Below are 13,780 nucleotides of genomic sequence, written 5' to 3'. Positions count from 1 at the left end.
CTAAATCTCTGGAATTTTATTGTGGACGTCTGCCAGTGCTGTGTATTTCATTCAAGGTTTCATCTGAAACAAATAAACAAGCAAAAATGTTTTATTTCTGAAGTTTTCTGACTTTCTTGTAATGTAAAATTCCTCTTAGAAGGAGGTGAGTTGTCTGGTTTTTGGTTTTGAACAGGCAGATTTCTTTAACAGTGTAACTGATAGCAAAGAATGAGAAGGCATTCAAACTTGACACAGTTGTTAGTACAAGATCTACTGATCTGCAGAGCTACATGAGCGCAGCCAAGAGGTTCTCCTGACCTACTTTTAGGTAACAAAGTTGGCTATCACTGACACTTGAGAAATGACAAACATTAGATACCATAGTATTATAGGTAGCAACCCAAACTAGAACCTTTGAGACTTAATTACTTTTACTTTAAAATTGTGTTTTTCTTCTGTTGTTTGTGCCAGATGATGTTTCTTTGACAAATTGTGTAGTCTATGGAGGAAATTACCTAGTTTTTCAAGAATATGTCTGTATGTGTAACAGGATAAATGTGGATTCTGGACACATACAATCAGAATTTTCTAATTATCTGTGTTTGAGTCTCATATATACCTTTCACAACCTGTGTCCCTACTTTAGAGTGTAAAAGGTTAGAAATCTCTAAATGCCTCTCAGTTCATTCTCCCACATGTGGAAGAAGTTGAGTATCTAGTAGAGGTATTTTTAATGTTTTCTGTAGTACTACTAATGATAGACTAGTTTAAGCTCTTAAACAAAAGCATTCATTTTACAGAAGACTAATAAATCTGGTTCAGCTCAGTAATTTAAAGATTCCAGTTTTAAAAGCTTGCCAAGCTGGGCAAGTTTTTGCTTTCCCCATTGATGATATGTTTTGGGTACCTGCTTTGTTTGAGGGACCCTCATATTCCCCTCTATTTTGTGCGATTTGTAATTCCCGCTGAAAGCTGGCTAGGGTTCTGGATTCATCCTTGTGAGCTTCCAGTGGGATAATGCTGCCCACCCCTGCCTGGGAAAAGAAATGTTGTCTTTTGCAGTGTGATTTGAGCTTTCAGTCCAGGCATAATTAGGGACAGACGGCAAAGTAAGGTTCTTTGTGTGTGCAGTGTGTGTGTAGCAGATTGCAGCAGTCCAAAGCTCTTCTGGCACAATTACTTGCAGCACCTGTTTTTTCCTTCTTGTGTTCATCTGAGGTTCATTTCTTCAGCCTTCACATTTGCATTCGTTTGTGTTCTCTGATCTTAGTGTTCCTTACGCAGGTTGGACTTGCTCTATTTTGTCTGTGACTCCTACCTTTGAGCTCTCTTTCAGTTATTCGTTGAAAATAAATCCTGTTACTGTTTCACTTGCTTTGCTGGCTCTTCATTCCCCATCTGCTTGGGCCTTCTGCTTAACTTTTCCATTCCCATTGCTTTCAGCCCCACCAGTTTGGCTTGCTTTTTCTGCTTACTGTTGTGCTCTTTCAGCAGCTCCAAGCAACTCCTTATTGTGCCTTTACTGTTATTACTTTTCTTCTAGAAAAGTCAGGTACTTCTCTTGGCCACTGTGAGAGGCAGATAAACACAACTAAATTGGGTTGGTGTCCCCAGTAAGGCTAGTGAGTTTGCAGTATTAGAGTTTGCTCCCTGTGTGCAGTGGTTTTTCTATACTATAAGGAAGCCAGTTTTTCTCTTGAATCTTGTAAACGAATCCTAAAGTTCAGTCTATGTAAATTACATTTCCTACTAGAAAAATAAGCTGTCTTTGGAAAATCTTGCATATTATAGCTTAGGCATATGGTCTTATTTTGCGTGCCAGTACTGGTGAAAGAAATCTATTTCTTTCAAGGATTGCTTTGCTATGCTGAGAGACTTACAACTGATGCTTCTGTACAGCAGCAGAAACTACTTTTGAGACCAACACTTATGGGGAAGGAGAGTCTAACTAGTCCTTCTTGAAACCAGTCATCCTGGTTTGGAAGGTTGCCACTCCCTCTTCACACAGCAAGTAGTGTAACCTTTGCCAAAACAGTCAAGACCAGTGGTGAAATGAAGGATTTTCTTTTGTTGTGAAGCTTGCCATTAAGCTCTCAGTACATAGTCATCAGGACTGATTGTGAATGTCTGAAGGCTCCTATGCCTGCTCATGAAATGGTCTGACTAACATCTGGCAGTGTCACTACAGAATAAATAGCCAAAGTACAACAACCACGATGAATTTGGTCTACTTTTCCATTTGAAATTCCTACCATAAGCTGTCTAAAATCCCCCAAAGGCAGTTGAGTTGACTAAAACTAAAGAGCAGATTTTTGTGCTCTTTGAAATACTGTTGATTACATTTGTTTTGCCATTTGAGTTCAGAAAAAAGGTATGTGTTTTGTTATATGAGTTTTTCAGCCATTTTATTATGATCCTTTAATCTTCTAGAGAAAAAGCACGACACCTAGAAATGGAAAATTTTGTGTTAGTGTCAAAATCTGTCTATGCTGGGTTTTCTTGTTACTGTTTCTTTTCTTGTCTCCCTATTTTTTGCCCTTTAAGACAGTGCAGATCCTTGACATTCTCGCGTGGGAATTCCTGTAATAGTGTGCAGCAAATGCATTTGAAGTGTATCTACTTACTGAGAGGCTAGAAATAAGATATACTCTCAAATATGTGCAGAAATAGTAAAACTAACGAAACCCCAGTGATGGCTATAGCTACATTGCCAGCACTAGATGAACTAATATTTCTGTACTGTGGTTTTCTTTGTCAGTTGGTCTTAACCACCAGGTACCTGGTGAACACTAAAAATCATTTAATTAAAGCAGCAAAGTGTCTGTACTTTCCATGTGAAACAACCGGCACTCCCTCCTCCATTTGCATAACAATGGAGAGAAAGTTAATGTGCCCCATAGGAAACTTCCTCTTGGGTGATCAGGGCTGGAAGTGATGCTTGTTCAAGAGCTGTGGATCCACTGGGACATGGGTTTCAGTTAGGACTTTGTTGGAGAGGATTTTTTTCTTAATATAGCCCTTAGTATTTGTGGTCTTTTGCATATTTCCATTTTCTGTAAAAAGAATATGCTATTTGAACTTTAGGAACTAATAAAATACGTTTAGTGTGCTGGCCTGTAATGTGGAAATTAATAAACAAATAAAATACAAATGTCTTTCTGAGTTGGTTTTTTTTAGTGGATTTTTTGTTCAGTTTTACATGAAAGGGGCTTAATATTGGTGTTACTCGTCCAGTTGACACGTCAACATTACAAAAGGGACAGAGTTACTTTGTAGTTCGCTGGTTATAAAATTGGTGAAAATTGATGATCCTTTATCTTAACGTGAGTGCGTCTCTCATTGTTGCCTAAAATATGTTGCAAATTGGTATCTTAAGCTTAAGGACCCCATGCAAGACTTAAAAAATACTGATCAAAGTTATTTCCTTAGATCTGTCATTGTATTTTACTCTGCCTTCACTGCATAAATGCTTTTTGGTTTTTTTTTTGTGAAATACATTAGCTATTAGTTTGAAAATACTGTGTTTTGCCAGTTTGTCTCAAAACTTCTTCCTCCTCTGTGTTCCTCGTTGCTCCATACTGTCTTGTGTAGATGCTGTGTTTATAGGTCTGCTAACTCAGTTTGTCCAGAACAAGCTTACACCAAGGACAGTGGCTAAAGCTCACTCCAGATTAATTGGGTTTAAAAAAAATACCCTTATTTTATACAAGTGATGGGTCTGGCATCATAGTTTATTTTAGGAAAGGGAGCGGTTACTCTGTTATGTAGCTAGAAGAAGTTTATAATGGGTCTGCATAGTTTGATTATAGGAAATGTGAAAAGTTAGAATTGAGGAGAAATATTTCCTTCAGATTCAAACTGTTTACTGTCAGGTTAGATTTTTCAACATCAACATAGAAAATTGCTTTTTAACATAAGGGTTTGGTTCTTGTTTTGTTTCGGTGGGTTTTTGGTGGATTTTTTTCTGTCTAGTTGTACATTTCATGTTGTTTTAGACTCTAATTTCTGTATGTGGCACAGTTTGACAAAAGGGCAACTAATCCTTGGTTTGCTTTGAAAACGGTAGCAACTTGAAATGCATTGGGTCTCCTGGGAGGGGATTCTTGTCATTTTTTCACCTTCACAAATTTTCTTTCAGGTAGAGCTCTTGTGTGCCTGATAGCAATTTCAGATGGTTTTATATTGGCTGTTTTCCTTAACTACCACTCAGATTTTATTTCCATAATGCTCACTTTCCTTCAGTCTACTGTTTGCTTTGATGAGTCAAGCTCTTTTGGAGAGCAGTCAAATAAAAAGAAAAGTGATATACCCTATTTTATCACAGCTTTTTCTGGGTTTTTTTTCAATCTAATCTTTTCTATGCAAGCAAGATACTATTGATATGCAGGTTGTAGCTTGGCAAAAGCAGAACTGTATGAATGCAGCTGGTGCAGCAGTTTTAAATGTTTCAATCAACTAACTTTTTACATATTCTGGAAGGCTTTGCATGATTTTGCTGTCTCTGTAAAACTGGTTAAGTAACAATTTTAGGTTACAAAATCAGAGCTCATGCTAAAGTTTTAGACTAGTTGTGTCTTTTTTTCCCTGTTGAGTTTTAAAGAGTTTGCCTTCCCAGTCAATCTGCCCCTTCATTGTATTTTCCTCCTGCCTTAATCTAAAGGGATGGAAACAAACAAAATTGTAGCAAAGTTCAGATAAGATTACAATTTTCAGGAAGGTGTATGATGTATAACAGTGTGTACTCTTCTATCCCAGAGCTGCTATTTCAGATGCTGTAATAGTCTCAGCCTGTGGTTCTACTAATGACTGTGGCTATTGATGGCTAGATGGCATGTTTAAGAATTCAGAATGGAAAAATAATAGTGAGCTTTCTCAAAGTCTTAAGTTGGCAAATTTTTTTTGTCATCTTGTTCATGATAATATGAATCCTCAGTGACTTTTCAGCAAGAAGGAAAGTATTTGCAAGAGAATATTGCAAATAGGATGCCTGTGGTTACAGCTAAAATTGAATGACTGTTCGATAGCAATTAAGGCTGTGCCTATAGATCAGGTACGTTCAGAGTGTAAATTTTTCATATGGCTTTATATTTGATTTCAGAGTACTGCCCAGTTCTGAGAAAAAGTGCCAAGATTGGAAGTAGCAAGCTGCCAAATAAATGTTTTGGATAGGCTTTTCTCATGTATACATGTACTACCACCCCTTAGACTGAGATAATTGAAGGACAGTAAGTTTCCATCTGTAGAATGGGAAATGCTTGATGGGTATGCATTATATGCAATAAATGTATATCACGAAGGGCTTACAGATCACATTGCCAGGCTGTGGTAATAGAAATACTACAACTATAGGATTACCTATGACAATGGAAAGTATTAATCTCATTTATTTTGACTGAAGTAGTTCATTATAATCCTAAAAATGAGAAAAGGGCACCACCAATGGTCCCACTCAGACTGTCCTCAGTCTGTGGAGGGTGCCCAGAGGACTAATTTTGAGTAGACACATCACTAGGCACAGTAAAACAGTACACTACCTGTGAGTAACCTGATAATCTGTGTGCCTGGTGTTGGTCAACATGACATGCCATCGGCTCTCAGGTCCCACCTCTGTAGTTCACCAGGCTGGCCAGTGCCCCTGTCACCACTTGGGACAGTAGGGAGAATGTGCACCATTGTAGTAGTAGAAGCGAAGACCACAGCGTTGAGATTGTTCTCTGCTCTACACAACTCTGTGTTACAGTATTTTAAATATTTATTTTTGTTAATTGCTTATCATGCCAATGAAATGAAATTAGTTGCTTAGTCCTATCAGAAGCCCAGAATACAGTAGTTGGTAATCTGTTTAGTCTCTGAGAGGCAACAATAAAATCTGTTAAGCATATCAGGTTTATCAAATCCCCTCAGGATTTCAGGGCTTACTAACCTGTATTTGGTTAAGTACTTATTTCAGACAGATGGAATTTTTGGCAGTAACTGAAATTCCTCTCCTACTTACATAGAAATCATGCCTGATTCTCAAATAACACCTGATTTTGCAAATGTAAATATTGTATATTGGAGACTGCATGCCTGGCAACTGTGCTTTATTTGTAAAACTGTACAGTTAGAGAGGTATTATTTGGTGTTTTGTTTGGAATAATTCTTGAATATAGTCATTGGAATATATTTTATGTCAGCTGTCATTATTTTCATCTAAATTCCCTTTGTAAATAGGGATTCCATGTCAGTTATTTCACTGATAGCATTGCAAGCATCCTTTGATTGGAGTTACATATTAGAGATATAGGGTACTGATTCACTGATTCAAAGCATCTACTACACAAGTACATTAATATTTTAAGTAGAATTTCAGATATGGTCTATTAAAACCTCTTTATTTTATTTTTACATCTTTATTTTTAAAACACAACCATTGTTCAAATTACAATTAATTATGCTATTATTATATCAATTTAATATCTAAAAATAAATCTGCACACTGTTGCATCTTTAGAAGACAAACAGTATTGAGTAAGTTGGTGATTAACAAAATTATTTTTGTTGTACCATGCTTCATCCAGGGGGCTAGAGCTCTGAAAGGGCCTACAACCACTGCTTTTAATCTATAGTGTAGGTAAGCTGTATTGAAAATTAAAATCTGTCATAAGAGCACACTCAACAATTTGTAAGTGATGTGGTAAACTGCTCTTGTCGCTGGTTCCCATAGGCAGAGCTTTCCCAAATAGTAATCTTCGAGGGTCAGTACATCCCAAAGGAGTTATAAAAGAATAAAAATGGCTCAGAAGAATCCAGGGACAAAAAAAACCAACAACAAACCCCAACAAAACAACACAACAAATCCAAACCCCAACATAAGAATATTTGTTCAGGTTCTCTGGCTCTATAGTTTAAACTGTATTTTAGGCAGCTGTTCAGTCTTGTCTGCTAGGGGCAACCAAGAGAGCCAAGAGAGGTTTCTCTCCACTGGTGGGATATGTCTGCTGGGAAATTGAGTCAGAAGACACACAGACCACAGCTGATATTAGTTAGTAAGTCTGTTATTAATTTAGCTGCTCTTAGAAACAGAATCAGGGTGTTGCTGTTAATGAAAGATAACCAGATCCATTGATCCAGCTCAGGGAGACAGCCACATTTTGAGACAGCCAGCTCTGATTTGAAAGTGTACAAATGCAGCTCTAGCAATTTTTCTAGTTGTTTTGGGATTAAGTATCCCAAACAGTATGAATAATTCAGAGTAATGCGATTTCTCAACGGGACATGGGGATTGAGGAGTGAAAAGAATGGTAGAGGCTTGATGTAGCATCAACATATAGGCAATTAGTGCCCCCTGAGATACAGAGGAGTGTTGTGCCTGGCTGTTGCCTGGTGCTGTGATAGCCTGCTATGCAGTGGATTTATAGTTGATACTATTGCTATAATGAGCAATGTTGATTGTTCCAATACCTTTGAGCTTCCCGGTTCTCAGTAAGTGCTTATATGTGCAAATCTCAATTTGGTCTGTAGTCAATATAGTAATTGGAGCAATTTGGATTAGTAACTGCAAAGTACCTATTCTAGAGTGAACTTTAACTTTATCCTATAATTATCATGGATGGATAGGTGCCTATATTGCATATGAATAACTAAATTTAGAAGTTTAACTAGACCCAAGCCTTCATCCTACATTAAAGCACAGTATGCAATATATTTTTATACATTATTATCTTGGTAATTTCTTTTACTGTTTATTTGTTCCTGACTGCTGTTTGTGTAATACAATCTCAAAATTAGGGTGAGGGGAGATTATGCAATGCAAAAAGGTTTTACTCTGTATGTGTATAATAAAACACAAATATAGAAATAGTTTCTTAAAACTGGTTTGCTTGCTTACATTCAGATAATTGTTTGCCTTAGCTTAAAGGGTTGTTAAAATAAGAATGCTGTGATGTGTCATTTATACTGTGCTGGTCTGAATCATGCTTGTGTGCAATCACCGTATCAGCTCACGGCGTGGCTGCCAAGCTGCCCACGCTGCCCACACATTCCCATGATGAATTTGCCAAGAGAAGTCTGATCTCCTTCTGGCCATCTGCATTTGTTTTGAGTCATAAGTCCATGGGTGTGTGTATTAGCTACTGTATTTATCTGGGCTTTACTTGTTGGAAGCTGGTTTTGACTTTTGTTTCAGTTTCCCCTGTTGGCTTGACTTTTTATATTTGCTTTTGAAAATCCTATGGACTTAGAATTGAGCTATGAGTAGGCTTCAGGTCACTTGATGTTTCTGGGAGAAAAAAATTGTGTCTTCAACACACTGCAGCAGATCTACCACAATTCTAGAAAAACAGTTTTGAAATATAAATGCCAAATGTCACAATATAGTTTTTCAACTTAAAGTACCCATTAAAAGTACCTGTAAAGTACTTGTAAAAAAGCTGTATTTAAAGAAAAGTGCATAAAACCTGTGCCCTTTGGCATTTTATAGCTGAAACTAGGACACTTTCTTCTTTTCTTGTATGTCCAAAGCTGTGCCCATCAGCTATTGTATTTTTTTAAAATTTATTTACCTTCAGCATGCCTCACAGTCTGACAGGTCCTGATGGGATGCCTATGCATGGGGGCTTATCAAAAGGAGCACAAGTGCTGCATCTGTATTGGGTTCTGCTGTTTACACTTCACCAGTCTTCCTTCTCTAGCTTTTCTCATTTCTCATCTTAACCAGGGTAGATGCCTGTCTGTGTCTGGCTTTTCAAACTCCAGTGAAGGCACTTAATTAGCAGGATTCATTGCTAATTTAGGGATTTCAGCTGTAGGCCAAGACCTATACAAGATCTGTGTGTTAGTTACTGTAGAAAGGCAAGAAAACCACCTTTTCTCTGCCAGAGAATCTAATGGACTGTTACACTGATTTTTAAACTTTAATCTGAGTTGCATAATCCAGAACTAACCAATATGCCTCATGAAATGTGTAATAGAGAACCTAAGCATAGTTTTGGGGAAAAATAACTTTTTTGATAGCAGATCTGTCATACTGTGATTTTTCTGCTTCTAGTCTAATAATACTTTATTTAAAGTGTACCTTATAAATCGTTATCCGTGTCCTTTGCTTCTGAAAGCAAAGCTGTCATCTGTATGTGTTGCCAGATGATTGCAGCAGAAAATCTGTATTTTCATAGTCAGTTTTCATTTCTTAACTCTATGCTCCTCATCTTTGAACTGTGATAACTTTCTGCTGTTGAGCATATTTTTTCATCTTATTAATTTGTATTTGTCGTCTTTCTCCCTAGCCTTCATAAACACCATTTGAAATTTCTTCTTTTCTCCAAAATTTTAATAATGAGGATTTTGATTTATTTTTAAATTGAAACAAGATTCGGCTATTCAAGCCCTTCTTTTGTATGTAGACTTAACAGCAAATATTCTCAAGAAGAAACATGAACCTCTAAGTTAATCAAATTGACATTTTGCAGAAATATTTTTTTCTTCAGGTCCAAAAGAAACCACCCTAACAGAAAACTGTGTGAATTTGCACCATTAAAAAAAATAATCAGTCCCTTTTCTTACCTACTGGGGTCCTTCCTGTGACTGGTGTGGTCTAAAGCACTGGTTGCAGAAGAGATGTTTGCAGCTGCATTAGCTGCCTCTGCTTGTAATATTTTTTGGCAGTCATAACAAGTATGGGTAGAGAAAACAGAAGAAGCATCTTTAGCCATATGTACTGCTCCAACACCAATTGCTTTCCATGAACCACATTTGTTTTCAGCAGAATGAGTTCATTATGGAGTGTTGTGCTCAGATTAGTTATTCTAAGTATTTCCTGGTGTATTGTGCCTTGACATGATTGTTGGACATGGAGTATTAGAAGTATTTATCCAATTTCTCTGAAGTTATGTTTGGAGAATAAAAATGAAAAATGGAGAGGAAATGCTCGTAAAACTTTCTTTTTGCCTGTTCATAAGGTGACTTTTTTAAAAAAGCCAAATTATATAAAATATCTCAAAGGGATTTGCAGATCATGAAACTCTTAAATGTAGCTTAAAGTGCTTGAAAACCCATATGTTCTATATTTTTGTAGAGGTTTTATAGATATTTCTTTGAACGTGTGAATTTTTGCAGAGTTGTGTTTTTAGTTGGTTTGTTTGTGTGTTTTTTTTAATATTCTGATCCTAAATTTTTATGACATTAGGTGTCTGTAACTGTTTTTATGTAGCTCAAATCTAGCAGGACTATGTATGCATTTTTTTTGCTTCCTCAGCCAAAGAAGTTTTCCTTAAAATAAATTAATTTTGACTTGGATTCCTCTCTAAGAGTACTAGGGTAGTATTAAAAGCCAATATTGCTGAAGGCTAAAGCTTGACCAGCAAAAGAATTGCCCCCCAAAAGTCATGCATACCACAGGTCATAGTTTCCTAAGGACTGCATCTAGTTCTGCAGGTGAATTTCTCCTGGAGACTTGTACATGAAATGGTGTGAGCAGTGTGGCATGATGTGTGACTGGCAACTAGAATTGGGGCCACTGATTCTTCATTTGGGATGTATTGGGGAAAAGCCTCTTCCCTAGTAATTGGAGAATGTTTTTGGTCTTTCAGCCAAAAGCATTCCTCTGTTTGCATGTCCTTTTTTTTGTTCGTTTGTTTTGAAGAATGGAATTTTTAAGAATGGAATTGTGGGGTTCTGTAGTCCCATTTGTTCAAAAAAATGATTCAGATCTTGAGCAGACAAGTATTGCAGGCAGCTGTGGAGTTTTCTCAGAGCTTTGTCTGGCAGAGTGCTCCCTGGCCTCTGCTCAGGGATACCAGCTGCTGTGGTGGGAGCCTGAAGGAGTGGCGAGGTGCCACCTCTCCTCTCTCCGGCCATGGCGGCAGATGTTGAGCATAGCTGAGTCCCTCAGACTTGTGTGCTTTTTTACACAATATTGTTGAAATTTGTTCACTGTACTTTTATGATTTAGATCTACAGAATGAGTTTTTTAACAGAGAGAGTTTTACTTTTTGATGGACTCTGAGACAGTGATGAACCTACTTGTCCATCCCCAAAATACTCTAGAGAGTGTAATTTTCCTCTAGCAGTATGTTAGACCAGCAATTTGGAGATCATGATACTTCTAGATATACATCCTTGATACATTCTAGATATACACCTTTCCACCTTCCTCCTAATTTCTTCCTTTCCCCTTCACAAATACAAGAGGCTCAAATATACATGTGAGTACTTGAGCTTGAGTACTGCTGTTGGTGGTTTTCTCCTGAACCCCTGAAGTCTTACAAGCCTTGAGTTTTCCCTTCCAGAGTCTGATGAAAGAGTCACTAAGACAGAAAACCTTGGATGTGGTCATGGTTTCCTCTTCTTAGACAGCCTCCTTCTACGTGCTTATAGGCAATATTTCTGTGGCACACCTGCAGTGAGGCCAACAGGAGGAGATGAGCTATTCTTCTAAATGAGTTGGAGTTTTTAAAAATGAAAGTTTTGATCTACTGGAACAAGAGATGGTTAGGTCTTGGGAGAAATTGGAGAAGGAACCCTGCAATGAATGAATACTGGCTGCCCTTTAGTGAATCTGAATCTCATTAGTGCATGGACAGGATGCACATATTGCTTTAGTACACTCTCTTTTTCTAAAGAGGTTTTTAACAACCTAGCAATTATATGAGCTTCGGGTGTTCTCTCTGAAGTAAAACTGTTTGAGGGCAATCTAGTTTGTATTAAGAGAGGAAACTTTGTTCACTGTGAACAGAGGCTGAGATGGCTCTTGAAGTATTTTGAATATGCTCTCTGTCTTTTCAAGCACTGCTTGAAAAATCAGTTGAAAGCCAGTGCAAAAAACTGTCTGATACAAAACGATCCTGTGCTGTTTATTCTGTTTTGTGCTTTTTCAGTACTGCAGCTGAAGAAGGGTCTTGATGTATGTGTGACTGCACTACACCAACATTGTAGATGAGGGGCTTTGGGGGATTAGAAATTATGAGCAGAGGAAAGACAGTTAAGAGTGGAGTTGATAAACCCATAGATATTAAATAATGAAAGAGTACTGAATTATGTGCAGTAATAGAAATCACTGCTACAATTGCAAAATGTCACAACATTACAAATGGAGAGACATTCAAAATTAAAAGTATTTGCAATGAGTTAAATTTCTTGAAAACTCAGAGAGCTTTCTGTGTACAAATGAGAATCTGAAAGGGTATTTATAGGTAAAGAGCAATAAAGTAAATTAACCAAAGTTTTGACCTTTGAGAAAGGAGGGTAATGATGTGGCTGAAGAATAACTTAGTTTTGCCAAAAGCAAACCAGAGCATGTAATGAAACATATGAAATACAGCTCTTGAAGAATTGCAAACTCTTAACTGGGAATTGCAAACTCTTAATCCAGTTAAGAGTTTGCAATCTAATGTATATTGCAATCTAATGTATATTAAGCTTCATATACATCTCTGTGATGTATATGAAGCATAAAGCAGTGAATAAATCAAAACTAATTTGGTTGATATTTATGGTTATGGTCTCTTGCCCTTTGCCCTTATGCTGCTTTTAGATTGTCATACTGTTGTTCTTCTTTAAAAATTTATTTGTAATACAAGCTACAGAATAAAAATATCTACATAGTTTATAATAGTTTGGATGCTAGATAACAGAAGTCTGTCCCATCCAGGTGTGCACAAAATATGCCTCTCTGGGAGGGAATGTGTAAACCAAGCTGGACCTAGAGCCCTCTCTGCTGGATGGTTGGGAAACAACACTTCAAACAGGAAAAAACAAGAATTTTTATCTAGAAAAGAAAATCTGAGGCTAGTGCAAGAAATCTAGACATAAACCATAAATCCTACATAGCTGATGTCTTCCCTATTATAAGCAGATGGAATAGGATACACTTATTTAATAAAATGGCCTTCTCTTATAAAATTATCAGGTGATATATTTTAATGATAATTTTTTTCTTCTGAGTAAATATGGGATCTGAGGGGAAAAAAAAGAATTTACATTTCATCTTGGAAATTTGAAGAACTCATAATATCTGTGCCAAAGAGGAATATTCAAGTAAGGGATTTTCTAACCATATAAATCCTAGGGGTGTAGGTGGGTGCTGTGTTTTTGTAGTAACCAAAGAAATTAACACTTACTTTAAAGCTGTAGTGATACATGGAGAATAGACTATTCCAAGATGAAGTACTTTTTAAAAAAAGCATTTGGCAAGATGTAACACATGTGTTTGTTTTAAAATAAAATACATTTTCCAGTAAGGGGGGAAACCCTATTATAGTAATTAAAGTACATATTTTATTCCTAATGTAAAGCCAAACACAGACATTCAGAAATTTTTTTCATTCCATTTGACTAATGGAAACAGGGGAAAGGAGAATTGCAGAGAATAACTGGATTGTCGCTTTACTACTAGCACTAGAAGATCCATTAAAACTATGCAGCTCCCTGAAGTCCAGTCACTTGGAACTCATTCTGAAGTGTTCATGAGCACACATGGCTTTTTTAAGCCAAAAAAGTCTAGCGGAGATAAGAGGGATCAACACTGAATAAACTTGTAACGAGTGTGACTTGTTGACTCTTCCTTCTTCCATGATTTTTCAAGATGGGATAGCAGCTGAAGACATTCATGACCTATCTGGTCACAGAAAATTCATTAGGGGAAAAAATGCAGCATTTGTGTACACATTTGGAAATGAAATCTTGCATACGTGGAGAACTACAGCAAAACAGTTGCTGTTCTTTATTAAACTTGGTTTCCCTTCATTTCCTGTCTAGGGAAGGAGAAACACATTTTGGAAATGTTTGATGTTTTGTAGTGTTCATTTTAAGACCCTTCTTTTTC

General features: G+C 37.0%; 1 protein-coding gene across 1 annotated transcript in view; it reads left to right on the top strand.

Moving 5' to 3' along the window:
* The window catches only part of ME1 (malic enzyme 1), a 155,214-nt gene that overhangs the window by 24,609 nt on the left and 116,825 nt on the right, over positions 1–13,780 (top strand). The gene's annotated exons all lie outside the window — the stretch shown is intronic.

Source organism: Fringilla coelebs (genome assembly GCF_963513975.1).
Source record: "Fringilla coelebs genome assembly, chromosome: 3".
Lineage (NCBI taxonomy): Eukaryota > Metazoa > Chordata > Aves > Passeriformes > Fringillidae > Fringilla > Fringilla coelebs.
This window is presented reverse-complemented; position numbering and strand designations above follow the sequence as displayed.